The sequence below is a fragment of the Brienomyrus brachyistius genome, chromosome 9 (assembly GCF_023856365.1).
Source record: "Brienomyrus brachyistius isolate T26 chromosome 9, BBRACH_0.4, whole genome shotgun sequence".
NCBI classification, from domain to species: Eukaryota; Metazoa; Chordata; class Actinopteri; order Osteoglossiformes; family Mormyridae; genus Brienomyrus; species Brienomyrus brachyistius.
The window spans coordinates 2,965,994-2,986,108 of NC_064541.1; the positions used below are offsets into that span (position 1 = coordinate 2,965,994).

Below are 20,115 nucleotides of genomic sequence, written 5' to 3' on the forward strand. Positions count from 1 at the left end.
AAATAAGTACTCATTTCAGTCTAGCAAACCAGTCACAGAATGAGACTAAAAATTCCATGTAGAACATAAATGCATGTTTATTTCCTTGGTTAAAAGGTCACCATTTAAACTTTGGTTGTAATCCAGGTATTAAACACTTCTACTAAACACAAGCCATATTTATTTCCTACAAGTATTAGATGGATCGTACCATTTGGCAAGTAAATCTAAATAAGTAAATAAACAATAGTGTATCAACAAACAATCCAGTAAATGTTATAATAATATGTTTTAAATAAAAAGGAAGTAATCAATTAGATATTTATACTCCAAAATATAGTGTTATTTTAGATTCTATTGTTCGTATATGTATGTAAGTATGAAATGAACTTTGTTTGCTTTATTTTTATATTGAATCTTGGGTAAATATTTCCTGTTAGAAAATGGTTGTGTGAACTATAATTGTTTGATTAGCTCCAGATGGCCAGTTAGATGCACAATCTGCTAGCTTTAGGCTTAGAGATACCACCAATCTGACAACTAAAACAGAACTCCTAAAACAAAGGTGTTTCCTGTTGATGTTGTGAGCTGTGTCAGGTCCCCACCCTCGCGCAGCAGCAGATTTCACGGCATGGGCATCGACTGACTCCCACATTCATGTTATCACTGAGCTGGAATAAATGGATGTTTCCCAAGATTACCAGCAGACTGATTACCTGGCAAGATAAATCGAAACTCAGAGCACACTCGCTGGCAGCGATGGTTTGTTTCGAGCTGGGAGCACGCACGGGTAGACTGGCAGGGAGACACGCGGGCAGATTGGCAGAGAGACGCGCTGGCATAGACACGATCCTGCTGCATTTCTGCGTGATGGGACTACAATAGGAGCGCGATAAGAGGGAGGGAATCAGAAGAAGGACCGAAACATGTGAAAGGAAGGTGACCGAAAGATAATGGGTAATGGAATAAAGAGACGTTAATGGAAAAAGGAGAGAAAAGCAGGAAAAGACAGTAGTGAAAGTCTGGAAAATGTGAGAAGGCCTGTTATGGAGGGCAGAGAGTAGGGGAGAGGGTACCACCCATGGAAGCGCAGTGATATTAAGTTTGGAAATACTGGAAAGATGCTGTTGGCATCACCATGGTAACCAGCAGCTCCCTTGTTTCTGAGTACCTGGGGTGGTCTGCCACCTAGCATCTTGACACATGGCTTCACATTCAAGGACTCAAGAGTCACAGATTCAGAGATGGAGAAAGTATTTCTGCTCCTTGTTCACTTAATTAGTGCTAAAATGATTTGATTTCATTGGCCAATACCACCTTTCTGAGATCATTTATGTAATGCAGTAATTAACCTGAGGGTGTTATGTGCGGCCTGCATTCCTTTACATCAGGGATGTCAAACTCCAGTCCTGGAGGGCTGGAGCCCTGCGTAGCTTAGTTCTTTCCCTGTTTCACCACAAATAATTCAGCCTAAGAGCTGTGTGGTAATTAGCACAAGAAATTTAATCAATTGTGTTACAGTAAATGAGGGTAAACATATATAATATAATGTAAGCTAATGCTTTGTGAAGGCTTGCCACACCAATCCAGTGTTTTGTGCAGGGACACTGCAGTACAGCGTTATTAAACTGTATTGTGTGTGTGTGTGTGTGTGTGTGTGTGTGTGTGTGCATGAACAAAAATGTTCCCAGTCAACGACCACTGTTCTCAGCGTCAAGCACAACAGTGCCCCCCAATGGTAATAAAACCACCTTTCTGATTGTGCCAGGAGAGTGCTGGAAACTCCACTGCTGATATCACGTAGCTTAGCAAGGTGTCTGGGTGACAAGGAGAATTGCACAGTGAATCATGAAAATTGATTGACCTTGATTATCAGCCCACTTGGGATAATCCCAGTTTTCAAGGTTTGGCAGCGCAGAATTGGACAGATAGGAGACGGGTAGCATGCGGCGGCGACATTTCAGCAGATAGATTAGATCAATATTTCAGGCAGAGTTTTTTTTTCAAATTTAACTAAGAAAATGGGTCAAAATGTACAGAAATGGAAAAGGCAGAGAAAGACTGGTGCTGTGAAAGAAAGGGTGAAGGATAGTGATATAGTGCGAAGGAAAGAGTAAAGGATGGGGACTGGCCAGAGTGTGAAGGAAAGGGAGGATGGGGACAGGCCAGAGTGTCAAGGAAAGAGTGATGTGTGAGGACTGGCCAGAGTGTGAAGGAAAGTGTGAAGGACGGGGACTGGCCAGAGTGTGAAGGAAAGTGTGAAGGATGGGGACTGGCCAGAGTGTCAAGGAAAGAGTGATGTGTGAGGACTGGCCAGAGTGTGAAGGAAAGTGTGAAGGACGGGGACTGGCCAGAGCCAGGACGGTGTCTGGGGAAAAAATGTATGTGTGCTTTGTCCAGTGACCAATAGAGGGCAACAGCAACTAAGAAATTGGAGGTGATTAAAAAATTAGTTTTATTTGGGATTCATTCCCCTTCTTATGCGTCTCCTTCTGCAAATAAGCCCAAATATATAACTGTCATCATGGAACAAACCGTTTGGGGTGTTTAGGTATGAATCTTCTTTCGGTGTAAGAAATAGCCATGTTAATTTGCCCACAGATGTGTTCAGAGCTAGAGCATGCACCCCTGCAAAGACAAGCTGCATTTCACCCAGAGTCTGTTAGTGCGGCATATTATGGTGGGGGGAATGTTCTGCAGAAGAAACGGTGCAGCCTGTCTTTTGTACTTCCGGAACAATGTTAGCCTGTTTAAAAACAATACAGTTTCTTTATGTGCGTTACATAAAAACAACATGTGTTAGCAGCTAGTCAATAGGCAGGCAATAAAATGGTGTAATGGGTAAAGCTCTTGGATGTAGAATATTAGAAATGAGGGTGGGACTGATGGATAGATGGATGGTTGTACAGACATAAGGATGGATAGACAAATACCAACAAAGGCATTGCTGGCCCCCAGAGAGACCTATACCGAGGGGAGGGGATCGGCAGGGGGGAGGGGGCGGAGCAACATGAGTGCACTGCAGCGTGAGGTAGTTGGTTGTATGGTTTCGCATAATAAACTGCTCGGAGATAACTGTACAACCTTCTAGCTTTCCCTGCGGTGTCACCAACACCAGCAGCCTGACAGAGAAAGGCTCCCCAACCCCTCAGCCTAGCAGACGGTAAGTAAGGGGCGGATCCCTCAGCCTAGTGGATGGTATGGGATGGGTCCCCAAGCCTTCAGCTTAGTGGATGGTAAGTAAGGGGCCAGTCCCTCAGCCTTCAGCCTAGCAGATGGTAAGTAAGAAGCAGGTCCCTCAGCCTAGTGGATGGTAAATAATGGAAGGGTCCCCAACCTCTTGTCATCTCATTGCCCTGGCATTTGGATGTGGTTTAAAGGGCACCATATGAGCTATGAGGTCACAAAAGGGACACTTTCACAGCCAGAGTTTCTATGTATTGTCTGGGAGCATCAGGCTATAGGAGTAAACACTGTCTGCCTGTGCTATTCCCACTTCCCCATGATTTATACATGAAACAGATTAAACAGAAAGACACTAACTTGAAGACACCCAATACCGTGTATTCTGTTTATTTAAAATTATTCCTTTAATTGTTTGATGTGTTTTTGATGTGTTTGTGTGTCCTAATATGTAGTATCTAGTCCTCATATGTAGTTGTATGTCCTGACTGTATATTTGTTATTTTATTTTATTCATGTTAATATTATGGGTGCCCATTAAATTAAAAAATGCGCTTTTTAATGCATACAGACACTGCCACATAAAACCTGAGATCTACCTGGCTTCTTGTTTAAATAGCTTGCTGTTGTTCTTATGTTTCGATCTCCGGACTTTTCTGATCAGTGATGAAAAGGGACTGACCCGGGTTGCTTAACCACAATTGCTTACCATCAAGAACCAATATTTTGCGTTATATAGCCTCAGATAATACACTCCCATCCAGCTCCATCGTATCTCGTCTTAAGTATGTGCACTGTACCAGAGTGTCTGTGCTGATTGTGTCTGTCCCCCCTCCCTCCAACCACCTCCCCACAAGTCCCCCAGCGTGTCTGGCTAGTGGCTCAGACAGCTAGTATCCGCATTGCGTTGTACCTCTCCTGTAAGAAAAAAGGGCTCATATCAGCATTCTGCGCTACTTTCCAGTCTACACAGGCAGAAAATCTCTCCGCTCCATGGTGGAACCAGTTCATCCCTTTTCTGATTTTAAGAACCTGTGTCATAATATTTTAGCGTTGGTCTTTTTGTCTCGTTGATCTTAAACATTTGATGTATAGCAGTTTTGGACAATGCCCCAAGCAGGTGTGATGCAAGAACTGGATCACATTTGTGGTGTCAAACCATGTGCAACTGACGTTTTCCTACCCTGACATCATTTTAGTCGGCAATTAGTGTCACCTCACTCATACGATGGGAAGGTTGCCGGGTTTAGCAAGTAAGTGAAACTGCTTAGAAGCAGCAGCATCAGGACCAATGACATCACCGGTTGATTGAGTTGCGCCCCAGACCTGGGTCTCACATGTTGGCGCAGGTGCTGACGGTTCAGTCTGATGGCCAAAGGTTGCAGTCATACTGCTGTATGCTTGAGTGCTTCCCATACAGGTCACAGCAAGCTGCCTCAAGTATACCACCTCATAAACGGGATGGTTCACATGGAGGTTAGGGTGCTATAACCTGCATACAGAAGACCCCATTTTAACTTAGGATACCCCACCAGGAATTGCATAGGTAAATAATGTGACTAATAATAATAATAATTGCTAAAGACAGGTGTAGCCCATTTTGTGGCATTACAGTTACATTTTTATGTACTCATCCCTTTCCTTTTTTTCAATATTTTTGCAATATTGTCAAGTGAGTGTAAAGTTAACTGAAACCAGATGAATTCACCATTGTTTATTGAGATTATACTGAAATTGGAAGCCATCTCAACAAATTTACAAATGACATTTTGTCTACATCATTGCCAGCCAAACACAATGAAAGGTAGTCAGGGAGATTTATCCCTGCAAAATGTCACCCAACCTCAATATAACCAACTTAATCATATTATATTGATTACTGAGGCAGCTGCAAACATTCACCTTTACACCATGCCTCAGTCTATGTCAGCCGACATTCAAATTGGTACGTAGCATTTCTAGACAGGCATTTTAACATAAAACGTATTTCTACTGAATGTAGAGGGACACAACTAGGAACTCGGAAATCTGGAAACCATCATCTGAAAGAATGAAGTTGGTTCCAAAGTAACGACTGGTCAAAGGATTTTTTGATTGCATTTGGGAACTATTGCCAATTTCTTTAGCTAACACTGACTGCAATCTGCTGGCAATCAACTGGACTCCATCCATAGAAACCCTATGTTTAGCATTGTGGGCACTAAACATCTATTTTAATGAAGGGGTAGCGCTAAAGCAAACTCAGGTGGTGGGATTCAATGAGATATTTTTGTCACTTTTGGCCTTGACGTACTTCTTATTCTCACTGAGATAGTTACCTTCCGCCCCCCCGCCCCCCACCTCACTTTCTGTTTCTCTCACACATTTCCTTTTGCAGACACATGCAGGCAGGAAAAAGGGGAGCGAGGGAGACGGAGACGTGATGCCTGAAAAACGTGATCGGAGCGAGAGAGAAAGGAAGGGGGGAGAGCGGGTGGATGAAACAGCGTAAGAGCAGGAAAGGGTGGAAAGAAATAAATGGAGATTGGGAGCGCTGAATACAAAAGATGGAGAGAAGCTGAACATGGAGGGAAGAGATGCTGAAAAGGAAAAGGAATTGTGGCAAGAAATGTGGACAGAGAGTATGTGTGCGAACGAATGTGCTGATGGTTCATTTCTCTGTGTGTGCATGCTTTTATCAGTGACAAAGACTGATACGAGAGGACAGTGAGCGAGCAGATATCCGTAGGGCTGAGGGAGGCAGGCAAGCAGGTATAAGCACCAAATGATGGAATCAATAGCCTCGTCTGCACTGAACCAGCTGTTTAGCTCACTGTCTGGTGAAACTCTAATTGCTTGTAGCCATCCAGCCTGGCGGGGAGAGAGTCTCACAGAGACAGAGGCGGGGAGGCACAGAGGAGCAGGGGAGAGAGCAGGGCACAGTCTGTGTTTTTCTCCCGTATTTACAGCTCAACAAATGAAGATAAGGAAGACTGGTGTAAAATAAAACCTTAGTTCTGTTTTGTTTTTGGACTAATTGGATGATTTTTGCTTTTTTTTTTTTTTTTTTTTTTTTTAGAATGCAGCTAATATCACCGAGACAGCAGCAGCCAGGGGATGGGGAGAGAGAGAGAGAGAGACAGAGAGAGAGACAGATAAAGAGAAAAGGAGGATAAGAGAATCAGTTTCCTTTTTTGTGTGTATATCTGTCTGGGTGTGTGTGTGTTAAAAGAACAATTTCATTTGTGTATCAGCAAATACTGGTGAGTGTGCATGTTACCTGATGGAGAGTAAGCATGTCCTTCTGGGTATTCCTGTGCATAATCTAATGTAATCTAACCCTTTAAATCAGTCTTTTTTTCCATCCTTGAAATTAAATCTTTTTTCTCTATCTAAATGATTTACTTCAGATTTCCTGCTCCTGCCATAGTCCTTATAGCCGACAGAGAACAAGAAGTTGAATGAGCAGGGAAATGTTTCAATGAACGCTGGAAATAATTAAGCAGAGAATTAAATTCTACAAAAAAAATGTACATGTTGCATGCATGTCCTATTGTGCATTATGGTTTGGCATGTGCGCACATGTGCTCATCTGTGTGGCAAGCTATTACATGTGTTGGTCATGGAGGTGGAGGATAGGACTGTACTGAGTCTAAAAAATAAACTGCAACATAAAAAATACAGTATTCCATATATAATTAATGTGGTGCCTAAACAAAAGGGAAAGATAATTGAAATAATTGTTTTATTATATGTAAATGTATTGTAGTTGTACCTATGCTATTTGTATTGAATCTTAAGGACAATACTTCTTGTATGCTAAGAAAGTCAAATATCATCGAAAATTCATTTGTACGCACCATTGCAGGACCACAAGCAGACAGAGTATCAGTCTGAGAGTCGACCGCTAGGTGGCGCTAACCCACTTTGTGACTTCCAGGAAGAACGTTCACATGTGCTGTTTTTCCCGGCTCTGAGGGTTTTCTCTGTTTTTCTGTTCTTTCTGCAGGTGATATTCCTGTGAGGCTGTCAGACATATTGGAAGTGTTTTATTGTGAATCTTCAAAATGGAACCACGAGAAGCTTCTCAAATGTCTACAGAGCGGCCCCCATCTCCCAGTTCCCCCTGCCCCACATAAAACTTATACCTGTGTCCTCATAGCGCACTGTAAGTGGAAGGATAATATGCAAATGTTCATGTCTGAGCTGTGACGTGTCTTTCAGTACTTCAGTGCTCAGACACAGTACATTACATAGCTAGAGTTTAAAACCATGCTAGAATGAATTTTTTTACTCATCAGCAAAGAAGGGAAACACAAAAGCTTTAAGTAGCAAACAGCAGTATAAAAATGATCATTCTTCTGAAAGTTGACTGGCTTTTATTGGTAGAAGAGATGGTATAAAAATAGAAAATACTGGTCTGTCATTATATCTGTGTTCCATATAATACGGCATAAGATTTATTTATTCATTTAGCTTGATTTTAAACAATTCAAGTGAATGGTTACAAATTTGCACTGCTAAATTTAGCTTTGCAACATTATACTACAAACTACAGAACATTTCACACCTGGTGACAGTATGCAAGATTGATGCTGACTGACAAAAGCACCACAATTCTTAGGTTGTGATATGTGACATTAAGTTTGTATTCTGTCCAAACTTTATGAAATTCTTGCCGCCATAGATGTCAGATCTCAGTGAATCCAGCTACAATTATTCCAGGCTGGAATCTGCAAGTTACCCCCAGAACACTAGAGGCGTCAAACGTGCCTGGCTGTCCCTGAGACCCTTAACCTGTGAGGTGGCTTAAGGTCACAGGTGATGGCCTCGGGAACAGGGCTGCATGTGCTCGCTCCGCAGTGGAATGTAAGCACCAACTCCAGGACCAGTTTTGGAACTTACCAAAGAGACTTGTATTATTAAATGGTGGTGACTTTTCATAATGCCTTATTTTCCAGGCTTAAAAATGATTTGACCTTTTGATGCTCGACTTGCTTTTTAATCATATGCCTAAGATTAATAAAGAATACATTTGACTTACTGTTAAATCAGCAGGAACATCACAGATTGATTATTGTGTTGTGATCCATCCATCGATCCGTCCATCCATCCAGGGCCAGCTCTGCCTTTTCAGGAGCTTTACTTGAGAGGCCCTCTTGCCCAGAAGATTGATGATTATTTCACTTCCTTGGGGGCCCAAGGCAACTTCCTGTTCTGCCCATAGCTAAAGCCAGCCTCATGTCCATCCATCCATCTGTCCGTCCATCTGTCTGTCCATTCACCCATCCATCTACCATAACATCATCATCATTAGCTATAAGATTGTATGCATTTTGGAGACTGCTATGAACTGGTCTAGCTATTTCTTCACCTAATATGCAGCAAATATGGATGTTTGTCAGCTTAAAAAAATATGAAAATGAAAACTGAATTTCACTTGGCAGTCCTTCCTAGGAAGTCGGTTGCACTGTCACCGACGTGATCGTAGATGAGAGGTTTGTGCTTGCTGAGTGACCTTGCATTCAGCCCAATGAAACAGCGAGGCAGTCACTCTGCCAAGCACACATTACAGAAGCTCCTCTACTTACAAACTTTCAACTTACGAACTTTCAGACATACGAACGAAGAGGACTGTAGGTCCAAATTGTGTTCATTTGGGCTCCCGTTTCTTGTCTGCAAAATCAAATTTTTTTCTGCGTGCCAATTCCGCCTAGTACGACTTCTGGCCGCTACTCCTGCCACGCAGCAGCGTAGCATGCATACTCCCAGCATCCGAATTCTTTGGACTTGCGTATACCCTTAAAATGATGTTGAATAACGACTTATGAACATTTCAAGTTATGAATGGGCATTTGGAACGTATCTCATTCGTAAGTAGGGGAGTGTCTGTACTTTGCTTCAAAGTAAATAAATGAAATTATCATTTACAACTCAATCTTGTTTTCTGATGACTAATGGCTGCCTATTGGAAGCAATAAAACCATAAACATATATTGAATCTGTACTGAATTTAAAAAGGTATCTGAAGGTAACAAACATTAGTGAGGGATATGACTGCCAGTAGACTGTAAAACATTCACTCTGTACATATGTAGTATGATTACTAAACACACAGCACAGTACATAATTACCTATTGTTCAATAATGGGTAGTTATCCGTAGACACCTTTGTTTCTATATCTAAATCACAAAAAAGTCATTGTTTCTAAGCTATTTTAAAATTTTGTGACCTATAACCTTTGTTGTCTATTTGACAAGTATGTGAGGGTCACACCTGGGCATTACATACAGGTCACGTGACACAAACATGAACACATTACTCACGGACAGCACAGACACGGACAAGCAAGGGATAGCTGTAATTGTTCAGTGCTTATGTACACTTACAGGATGGTATTATAGTAGCAAAAGATACCAAAATATATACATGGATGAAGAGGAAACATTACTGAAGTGTGTGATTTACTGAAGTGCATTTGAAGATAATTCACAAAGGAAAGGATCAAGAGACATTTCTGTTAAAACTGGTTATAATATAGTATGATTGGTGGACTGTCCCAGATATTAGTAGGTAATTATTAAATTACACAGTAATCTATAGATTTCATTGTAATCCTAAATGGTTATTTATCCAGACTTATAAGTAAAGGTCATATAGAACACTATTCACAAACTGTGCCCAGTATTTATTTATTTATTTCTTCAGCATGCAGAGTGACCTCAGTATGTTGTGTTGTGTCCCAACACCTGTCCTCATACATGTGGTGCTGCTGGTACCCAGGAACAGTCTGGAGGCCAGTATTGATTGGCTCGTCTGTGTGGAGACAAACGAATGCATTAGTACCCAACTCACCCTCCCTCGGAAAATATATTAACTCCGTGTATTAGGCACTCTGTCTGGTTACCATGGTGACACACAGAAGGGGGAGGAGCTGCAGAATGGGTTGAGGCAGTAGGTTTGATAGGTAGTCTGTCCCCAACCCCTTACTGTCTCTCACCTTTCTCTTGCTTTCATCCTCTCTTTCTTCATCCTTCCTGTTACTGCGATCTTTTCTTAATTTAAAAGCTTATCTTCTCTTCCATGGCTGCCCCACATTTCCAGATACCTACTTTTTCTTAATTGTTCAGATGTTTCCCTGTCCATTTCACTTCCTCCTCCCCCCAATTTCATTAGAGTGGTTTTCTTTTGTTCGATAACTCTGCCCTACTTTTCTGCCTCTCTCCTCCACTGAAGTCCTCTAGCCTTGTATTTAGTTCTCTGCTAAGCTCTCTCATTTTTATCTCTTCCACAGGCTGCATTCTTTGCCCCCCCCCCCTGCCCCCCCCACGACAATTCTGCATTCTGCAGCAAAAGACTGGTGCATAGTGGGAGAAATGCAGGAGCAAGACAATGAAAGCAAAGGAATGAAATGCGGGGATGGGGGGGAAGGGAAAATAACTTAAAAAATAATATATTCATATATTATAATTTGGAATGCATCTCTCATGTAAAATTCCTCAAAAAAGTACTGCATAGAAATTTGCATTTACTTGCTAAGCTGTTAAGCTTTTACTGTTAATCAGCTTACAGTTTTTCCCCATTTACACTGCAGGCTAAGTAGCTTGCTCTTGACAAGTACATTAGAGGGACACGTGACCCCACCCGGACTGGGGAGACCAGGCCCCAACCCTGGAGCCAGGCCTGGGGAGGGAGCTTGTGGGTGAGTGCATGGTAGCCGGGCAACTACCCATGGGGCCCGGCCAGGCATAGCTAGAAAGTGTTACACCTTCTTGTTGGGCCTACCACCTGCAGGAGAGACCATGGGGTTTGGGTGCAGTGTAGATAGTGTGGCAGTCAAAGTCAGGGATCTTGGTTGACTGAGTAAATTCAGCACTGTGTGGAGGTTGGAGACTATGTTTGGATTGGCGGTCCCAAAAATTGGTGGTCCCAGTTTTTAAGAAGGCGGGCCGGAGGATGTGTTCTAATTTTAGGGGAATCACACTCCTCAGCCTCCCTGGGAAGTTCTTTGCAAAGGTACTGGAGAGGGGGGTCCATCCATTGGTTGAACCTCGGATCCAGGAGGAACAATGCAGATTTCTTCCTAGTCATGGAACGCTGGAACAGCTCTTCAACCTCACTAGGATACTGGAGGGGTCAAGTGAGTTTGCCCAACCAGTCTACTTCTGTTTTGTGGAAAAGGCATACAATCATGTCCCTTTGGGGGTCCTGTGTGAGGTGCTTCGGGAGCATGGGGTACAGGGTCTGCAGTTGCAGACAATCAGGTCCCTATATAAACAGTGTGAGAGTTTGGTTTGCATTGACAGCAGTAAATCAGACTCATTCCTGCTGGACTCTGTCAGGACTGCACTTTGTCACTCATTCTGATCAGACCTTTTATGGAGAGAATTTCCAGTTATTAGTGCTGTAGTTCTCGAGACCGGTCAATTTTTTGTGGTCTCGGTCTTGTCTTGGTCTCGACTCTATTTGATCTCGGTCTTCTCTTGGTCTCGGACATAGCGATCTCGATGGGATGGGGAAAAAAGGAGAAAACAGCGCATCCTCACAGAACAGTATGATTATTTATTACGTGCCTCAATTCAAATGCAACCAGTCAGATGCACCTATTTTAAAAATGTTACATTGTATACATTTTCTCAATGGACACTGCCAGAGCCTCACAGTCCACACACATCATACATATCGCATCATAGTGAAGTCGGCAAAGAAATGTCTGAAAATGTCCGCGAGGTCGGTAATTAACTTTGGCTTTACAGAGCACAAAGAGTATATTTGCAAAACTTTCCAGAAAAAGAAACATTCTGCTGTATGCCAATTTTGTTGAACCACCTTCACGGAGACTGCTGTGTGGGTATATTGTTTACCTATTACAGTGGTGTTATTTGACATAATTAATCATCATTGATTTTATATAGCATCTGTCTATGGGCATTGTGTTGAGCAAGCATTCGTTCTATGCTACAGTATATGGTAAGTAATTTTAGTGATGTTGATATCGAAATGTAAAGATTACAGTGGGACACTTCCAGTTTATCTATTAATGGATACAACATAGTCTATAGCATAGTTATAGTTCAAATAAATTGGGCATTTTACATTCATTAGAAAGTACAGTCTTGGAGGTGCAAGTCAGTCTGGAGGCTCATTCTCTTCAATTCAAAACAAGGGATCATTACATAGCCATATTCATAGATTACCGAGGCCTCTGTCCCTGGTATAAAAGACTTAATGTGAACATATTTCTGGTACATCCCATCTCTTTCCCTTGACAATGTCTGATAAAATGGTTATAAGAGAGGATTGCTGAAAATATTATTTTCCATCAGGCTTCGTAACTATGACAAATCTGTGAGATTTTAAATGAGAGACATATGGACAATATAATCGAAAAGATAACATGAATTTGATTTAATGAGTAAAGACACTTTACAGCAATGCCTTTTTTCTCTAGAGTTTATCTGATTAATGTGATGTCGATTCTAGCTCTAGTCTGTTTTTGGTCTTTGTCTTGGTTTTGGTCTCGACCAGCCTTGGTCTTGATCTTGGTCTTGGTACCCTCAAGTCTCGGCAGTATCCTCGTCTTGATACCCTCCGGTCTCAGCAATGTCTTGACTACAACACTACCAGTTATAGCTAAGGGGTTGAGGGAGTCCAGGTCGCTGGCCTCAGGATCACATCTTTGCTTTTTGCAGATGATGTGGTCCTATTAGCTTCATTGGGCTGTAACTTGCTGCTTGAATTCTGACAGTTTGTAGCTGAGTATGAGGCGGTTGGGATAACGATCAGCAGTCTGAGGTCATGGTTCTTGATTGGAAAAGGGTGGATTGCCCTCTGCTGGTGGGAGATGAGTTACTGCCTCAAGTGGAAGAGTTTACGTATCTTGGTGAAGGAGGGAGCGTGAGATCGACAGGCAGATCGGTGTAGTGTTGATAGTAATGTGAACACTGTACCATTCTGTTGTGATAAAGAGAGAGCTGAACCAGAAAGCAAAGCTTTTGATTTTTAATCCTACCCTCACCTATGGTCACAAGCTTTGGGTAGTGATCAAAAGAATGAGATTGCAGATACAAGCGGCAGAAACGAGTTTCTTTCACAGGGTTTCTGGGTTCAGCCTTAAAGACAGGCAGAGGAGCTCGGACATTCGGGAGGAGTTCAAAGTGGAGCCACTGCTCCTGTGCATTGAAAAGAATCGAGGTGATTCAGGCATCTATGTAGGATGCCTCCTGGATGCCTTCCTAGGGAGGTGTTTCTGGCATGTCCATCTAAGAGGAAACCCTGGGGTAGACCCAGGACATGTTAGAGAGATTATATGTCTTGACTGGCCTGGGAACGCCTTGGTATTCCACCCGTGGTGCTGGAGGAGGTGGCTGCATCAGCGCATACTCCCCTATCTGATCTGACCTGACCTGACTTTACTTGAGGGAACACAAATAATGTAGTTTTAAGCTATTATTTATGCATCAATTAACCACAAATTAAGTGTTAGCTACAAACTGATCTCATGATTGTTTATCATTAATGAATTGTGACATATCTTTCATCTCAAGCTAGTACTGCATTCGTCACTGAATCTGTTAATTATGTAAATATTTATGAATTACTGAAGGAACCACTGAAGGAAGTACTGTAGGATAAAATAATGAATAATATGTAAAATACTGATCTCATGTTTGTTCATCATTAATGAATGAAATTTATCCAAGCAGTCACTATATTTGTTACTATATCTAATTTTGTAAATCTTAGTGAACTACTGAAGTAACTACTGAATGAATAATCCAAGCTTTCATGTTTGTTTCATCTTATGTAGCGACTATATTTGTTCATGATTTGTACTTCAGCAGTAACTGACTTAGTACTAGGCATTTGTGTCCCCTCAAGTAGAGTGTTACCCAATTATGTGTTGAATGGCGAAACAGGAGGCAGGGATTTGTTTTATAAAGTGTTTCACTTGTTTTACGGAAATGAATGGCTCACAACATAACAGATATGAAGATCAACTCAATGGCTCTCATTCCACACATGCATACTCACGTTAAACAAAATATACTGTTCTACATCCCTTTTCGTTAGTTCTGTTGGTTTCTCTAGAAGAAAATAAATGTCAATTATACAGTCTTATTAATAGTTCTATACTACAGGATTGCCGACTCTCGCATCTGGCATGACACTCACGCTTTTTGACTCACACTCATGCAAGAAATCTTCTGGCAATTCTATATTATTCCATTATAAACTTAGAATTAGCTAGCACTGGGGTAGTTTGCAAACCATAAAGACTATATTTACAAGGTAATAAAACTCTTACAATAATGAAACTTACCCTGCAGTAACACTACAAATCTCAACCGCTGCCTTTCTCAGAAGCAATAATTTATGTCAAGTGTAATATTCCTCTTATACTTTTATACTGTGTACAGTTTTATACTGTGTACAGAATGTTACAGTCTTCTTCGTTCATATTTCTGAAAGTTTGTAAGTCGAAAGTTCATAAGTAGAGGAGCGTTTGTATTTGTAATTGCTTTATGCTATTTATTTTTTATTTATTTTCCATCAATTTTCTTGTACAGTTTTTATTGAGTCTTCTGCAAGTGGATCCAAATGTCATCTCGTTGCACTTTTACGGTGACAATGAAGATATCTTGCATCTTGTATCTTACCATGAATTCCACTCTGAGCTATGTCACTTCTCTCTTTCCCTTGTGTTTGTAAGACTTTGTGTATGAGGACAGATTACAGACGGCTGCAGACAATTTTATCATGGAGGCCTCCAGACTGCCTGGAGGTGACAGGCCCTCGTTTTCATTTTTCCTTTGTTTTGCTATACATTATATACAACTCTCATGACTTTTAATATGCTCCACCGGTTGTTTTCCCAGGAGTGGGTTGCAGGAATCACAGTTCACCTGCTTCCGTACGAAATCCTGCAGGATTTCACTTTCAGTGGATGGTCTCTGGCTTTTTATGCCTTGGTCAGCATTGTGCCTACAGATGAGACCATTTTTTTACTGAGAACTTAATTCCCCACTTTGCTGAATGGGATTCATTTGTTACACATCAGCTCCATTTTGCCATGTATTTCTTTTTAAGTAAACAAGTCCTATCCACAACCTGGGTCTTTTTATCATTCATTCTGTCTTTCCCCCATGTGGTGAGTTTAACTTCCTTCTAAAGCCATAATTTCCTTTCTCACAGTGTAACTCGTTCATTATCAGCTCTATTATTGATCCCTCTCTCCTTGTAACAAAAATAAATTGGGGGATCAGTCACTGCACTAGCTATATAGATCAAATTACATTGCGTTTGATAAAGCAGCAGGGACACATACAGAAATCTGAAAGCTTCGCTAAAATTAAAACTAAATAAAAGAAGTGAGAGATTTAAAACTATTTTACTGCTTTTGGTTAATATAATATATATCTGACACCATTTAACCTAACTGCATGTCCTTGGACTATGGGTGAAAATCGGTGCAAATGCACGTTATGTGAGGAGAGCTGGCAAACTACACGCACATACAGAGAGCAGAGGCAGGATACAAGCCCCCCAATGTCAGTGTTTGCCACTGAGACACCGTGCTGCCCCAGACTTGTGTATAATGTTATTTAATATGATGTAGTGATACTGTAAGGTTATGTTAATTATATATCTAAAATCTGAATTACTCTACTAAACAAATTAACATATTTTCATTCCATTTATTTCCTCATTTATTTTGAACTTTTAAGATACAGAGAAGTAATTCTCGTACGAGCTATAATATATCCAGGCTTATTTCAAACATAGACATTTAACAGATCACTACATGCTTTATTCCAATTATAGGTTTCCAAGAATTGGCTGCTGTGTATGACTTCATCATCTGTGAATATGCAAGTCGTATGGACTGTCCAGGTGCGTTTTGAAGGTAATTAAGTCAAACACCTATTTGAATATATCTGCAAGATGACTTTAATGTAAATACATTTCATAACAGAGTGTATTAAAGGTATAATATTCCTTTTACAATGAAAATCCCAAGATGCTCTTTACAACCTTGAAATTTTCTTACTTCCCAAACAAATCTATTCATTTTACATTCATTGTGGGCAAATTAATGCATCATTCTCCAGCTCTCAGAAACCATTATTAAGTGATCTAGTTGCGACAAATGTGGAAAACCTTTGTTATTGATGATGTTTTCCAGAAGAAAACATTGAATCAGGCAGGCTCTATGCGATACCCATGCCGTGAGACTGTGCCATATCAGTGTTGGTGAAAACAACCAGGTTTTAGAGCTATTTAACTAAATGGAAATAAATTTGTGAAATTATTCTGACAGTGCAACCTGCCCTCAGAATAACCTCAGAATTCCTAAAATCCCTTGTTCTGAAGTGTGTTTTTGGGTTGTATTTCAGCTGAGCAAAGGATCTGCGAGGATTAGGAATGCTAATAGAAATTGGGCACGTCTATATAATGTTCTATGGGAAACATTTTCCACTTTTACTGACCCTAAAATATATTAAATGTCTGTCATTCACTGACAATGACCGCCTCAGTTCGCCTTAGATCATGTATAGCTGCAAGGCATATTTGATAAGGCTCTGCTTCCAGGAGGGCAAATCCCACACTGGCCTGCACCCCGCCCCGCCACACTACATACCCGATGTTCCTGTGGCTGGGGGGTTAACTGTGTAATTTAAACATTACCCAGTCACATTTAAACATCCCCGTGCCTTCCTCTCTCTCTCTCTCTCTCTCTCTCTCTCTCTCTCTCTCAAAAACTATATTACGCAAATTTAGCATTTTATATATGAGACATTTCATATACAAATGAGATGCAGACTGACAAACTGCATATTACATCAAATTCATTTAACTTTATGATTTTCTGTTATTGCAGGTTTCTTTGCTGGCAACTGGCTAAGGGAAAAGAGACCAATCTGAACCAAAATGAACCAATATTGCAGTATAATAAAAATATTTTTGGCTAAGTAGTTGCCTTTAAACGCTGCAACAAAATACATTATTTAAAAAAATCTCAATATTCCTTGCCGTAAAGTAGAAGGGCACTAAGCATATGGACAATTGTGAACTATCTAGCAGTAGGGGGAGCCAAGCACCAGAGTTTGGGGCTTTAGGGTATTTCTTAATTACCAAATAAAACAAACACTGCTATTTACCAAAAACTCATTTATACAGAGAAATGTTAGTGCTCCTGTGGCTTAAAATGAAAATGCCTACAATTTATATAAAAAGAGTTTTTCAAATATGAAAATTACATAAAGTTTTTATGCGTCCAGTCATTTTTCATCTGATGTAAACACAGACAAGAAGCAGTAAGAAAGCCATAAAACCTGTTCCAAAAAATTTCCTGCTCTTGTATGTATAATATTAAATGGAAAATAAATGGAAATATTGTCAACTTAATACAAAAAAACTGATGATTCTGAGTATGTGGTCGTTTTTTTTTTGTGCACCTTCACCCTGGAGAAACCTGGAGAAAAAGTGTTTCATTTCTCTCTATACTGTGTATATGGCTAAAATGACAAACAAACATACTTGACTTCACTTGAATGTAGAATTGCGAAACGTGCCTGAATTCAGCAAGAAATTATATCATTCAGCTTCAAGTTACCGAAGATTATAATTGAATTATATACTAAATCACTGTTAGGGAAAGTAGAGCAAGATGAGGCTTGTGATTCTGATAGTGAGATTCTATGTAATACGTAGAGAAAAAAAATAAATAGGGATCAAATATCCAAAACATCAAGTGACTCAGTCTTATATGATTTTTTGAAGATTAATGTGACAGAAAGTGCTTCTTAAGGGAAAAAACATGGAAAAACACTTGGAATATATTATGTTCACTGCATTGGCCTGACAACCCTCAATCCTTTATACTCTACTGCCTCTGACAGGCCCCACACCTCATGACCCTGTAATGCGGTTGGAAAATCAATGGATGGATGGATGGATGGATGGATGGATGGATGGATAGAAGGATGGTTATACAAAATATGTAGTATATAATTTGTCCACAATATGAGGCCTTGAATTATGTGTGGTGGTGCACTCCTTCAGGTATGTAAAGAAATATCTTAAAAGCCCAGATGCCATTGCCATTCAGGCAAGATATTCCAGTTTAATAATATTGTCAAACACATTGCTGTCAAATAACCTTACTTGGAGCCTTACTATTTCTGCCTCATATCCTGAAGCAAGACAGGATTTACTGGAGTTTTAAACCCCTAGTTGTGTTACTAAATATAGCCAGACATGACTCACAAAATAAGTCAGCAATCTGGCCTGTAGTAAAGTATTTATTTTGATTTTAGTGTGTGGTTTGAATTACTCGTCATGGTAACGGGGCAATGCACAGGAGGGTACGGACGACGTAATTCGACTTTCCGTCAGGGTGCTGAGTAAAGAAGGCGATGTCTCCTCTTACAACTAATCACAGTGATTCAGCTTCCAGTGTGAGTAGCTTGTGACATGTAACACTAAGAACAGGACTGACTGTTTCCAATATCAGAGGGGAGTTCAACACAGCCGAATACGTTTAATGCCACGTTTAAGCCTTAAAGTAGTCAGAATCATGACTGCTGATGTATACTTATCAGTTATATTTTGTCTCGCATTTTATTTGAGTGGGTGTGGAGGCCCGTTGCTTACATTTAGTCCTGAATAGATAGTAGCCCTTTTTTATTTACAAGAAATATTTAATTCACTTGGTTAACATCCCAGGAAGCACAGACCTGAAGTCAGTGGAAAATGTTATATTTAGAGTGAATTGTATCCAATTGTCTGGTATATCTATTTAAAAATTTATTATATTATACAGTATATTTAATATAGGATTTTTTATATCTACTTTTACATTAATTATTTAATTTGGGGGGCAAATGCACTATTATCAGAATTCACTTTACTGGCCAGTACATTTGCATGTGTTAGTAATTTATTTTGGCAGTACTGGTGCATATATCCGCAGACAAAATATAAAATATATAAATAAAATGATGCTGGTAACGATGAAAAGAAAAGTTATGTGCCACCGCTGACGTTTTATAGCGTCAGTAGCCTTAGTTGAACTCAAATATAAGATTTTTCAAATTGAAGAGCAAAATAGACATATCATTTTACTAAAATTTTTAGATGTCCAGAACTATAAACACAAGTCCTATAACAGGAAGTGAAATAACTTTTTTCTTCACTATAGTGTGTGTGTGTGTGTGTGTGTGTGAGCGGGTATACCTATCCTTATGGGGACACAATGTCCCCATAACGGGATAAATATCCATTTTTTTCCTTATGGGGACCGGTTTCCTGGTCCCCATAAGGGAAAACTCTATTTTATAAAAATCAGTAACTGCTATGAAAAAACTAAAAATGAAAAAACTTGTGTATTTTGCTTGGTTACTTATGGTTATGGCTAGGGCAGGATGGGGGTTAAGGCTGTCATAATTAGCGTTAGCATTTTTCCCATAGAAGTGAATGAGCGGGACCCATAAGGACATGTAGGTATACCCTACATGTGTGTGTGTTTAAATTCTATAACTTCCTAAAGGTCTATATTCTAGAAACATATTGTTTTTGTTTTAATAACATATAAGAACCCGTAAAAAAGTGAAAGTGTCCCCATACACAGAATTCTACAACTGTGAATCAGATACACCACTAATACCTAACCCCTTCCAATTCCATTCTCAGTCTCAGGCATGTTTTGCCTGTGGCCATGATCAGCATAGGACATGATATGAATATGATGGGGCTGTCACGTTTTTCAGAATATATAATAAAATGGAATTATTTCCATAGTATTGAGTGGTTCATTTAAAAATTTGCTTGAGCAGGGTATCCAGTTATCAGAAGGTGGTCTGGTCCCTGATTTGATTATCGGTCTTCGCACCAACATCCACCCATTTATCTTTCAAATGCCTATTCAGTACAAGGTCATGGTGAGTTTGGAGCTGAGATCATGGAGCTGA

At 40.2% G+C, this 20,115-nt stretch overlaps 1 long non-coding RNA gene across 2 annotated transcripts in view; it reads left to right on the plus strand.

The window, feature by feature from the left end:
• Positions 1-17,565, plus strand: part of LOC125749498 (uncharacterized) — a 28,855-nt gene extending 11,290 nt beyond the window's left edge. For both annotated transcript variants that reach the window (XR_007399930.1, XR_007399931.1), the window contains 2 exons: positions 15,968-16,049; positions 17,025-17,565. This is a non-coding gene — a long non-coding RNA (uncharacterized LOC125749498). The remainder of the gene's footprint in view (positions 1-15,967; positions 16,050-17,024) is intronic.
• Positions 17,566-20,115: the final 2,550 nt, after the last annotated feature.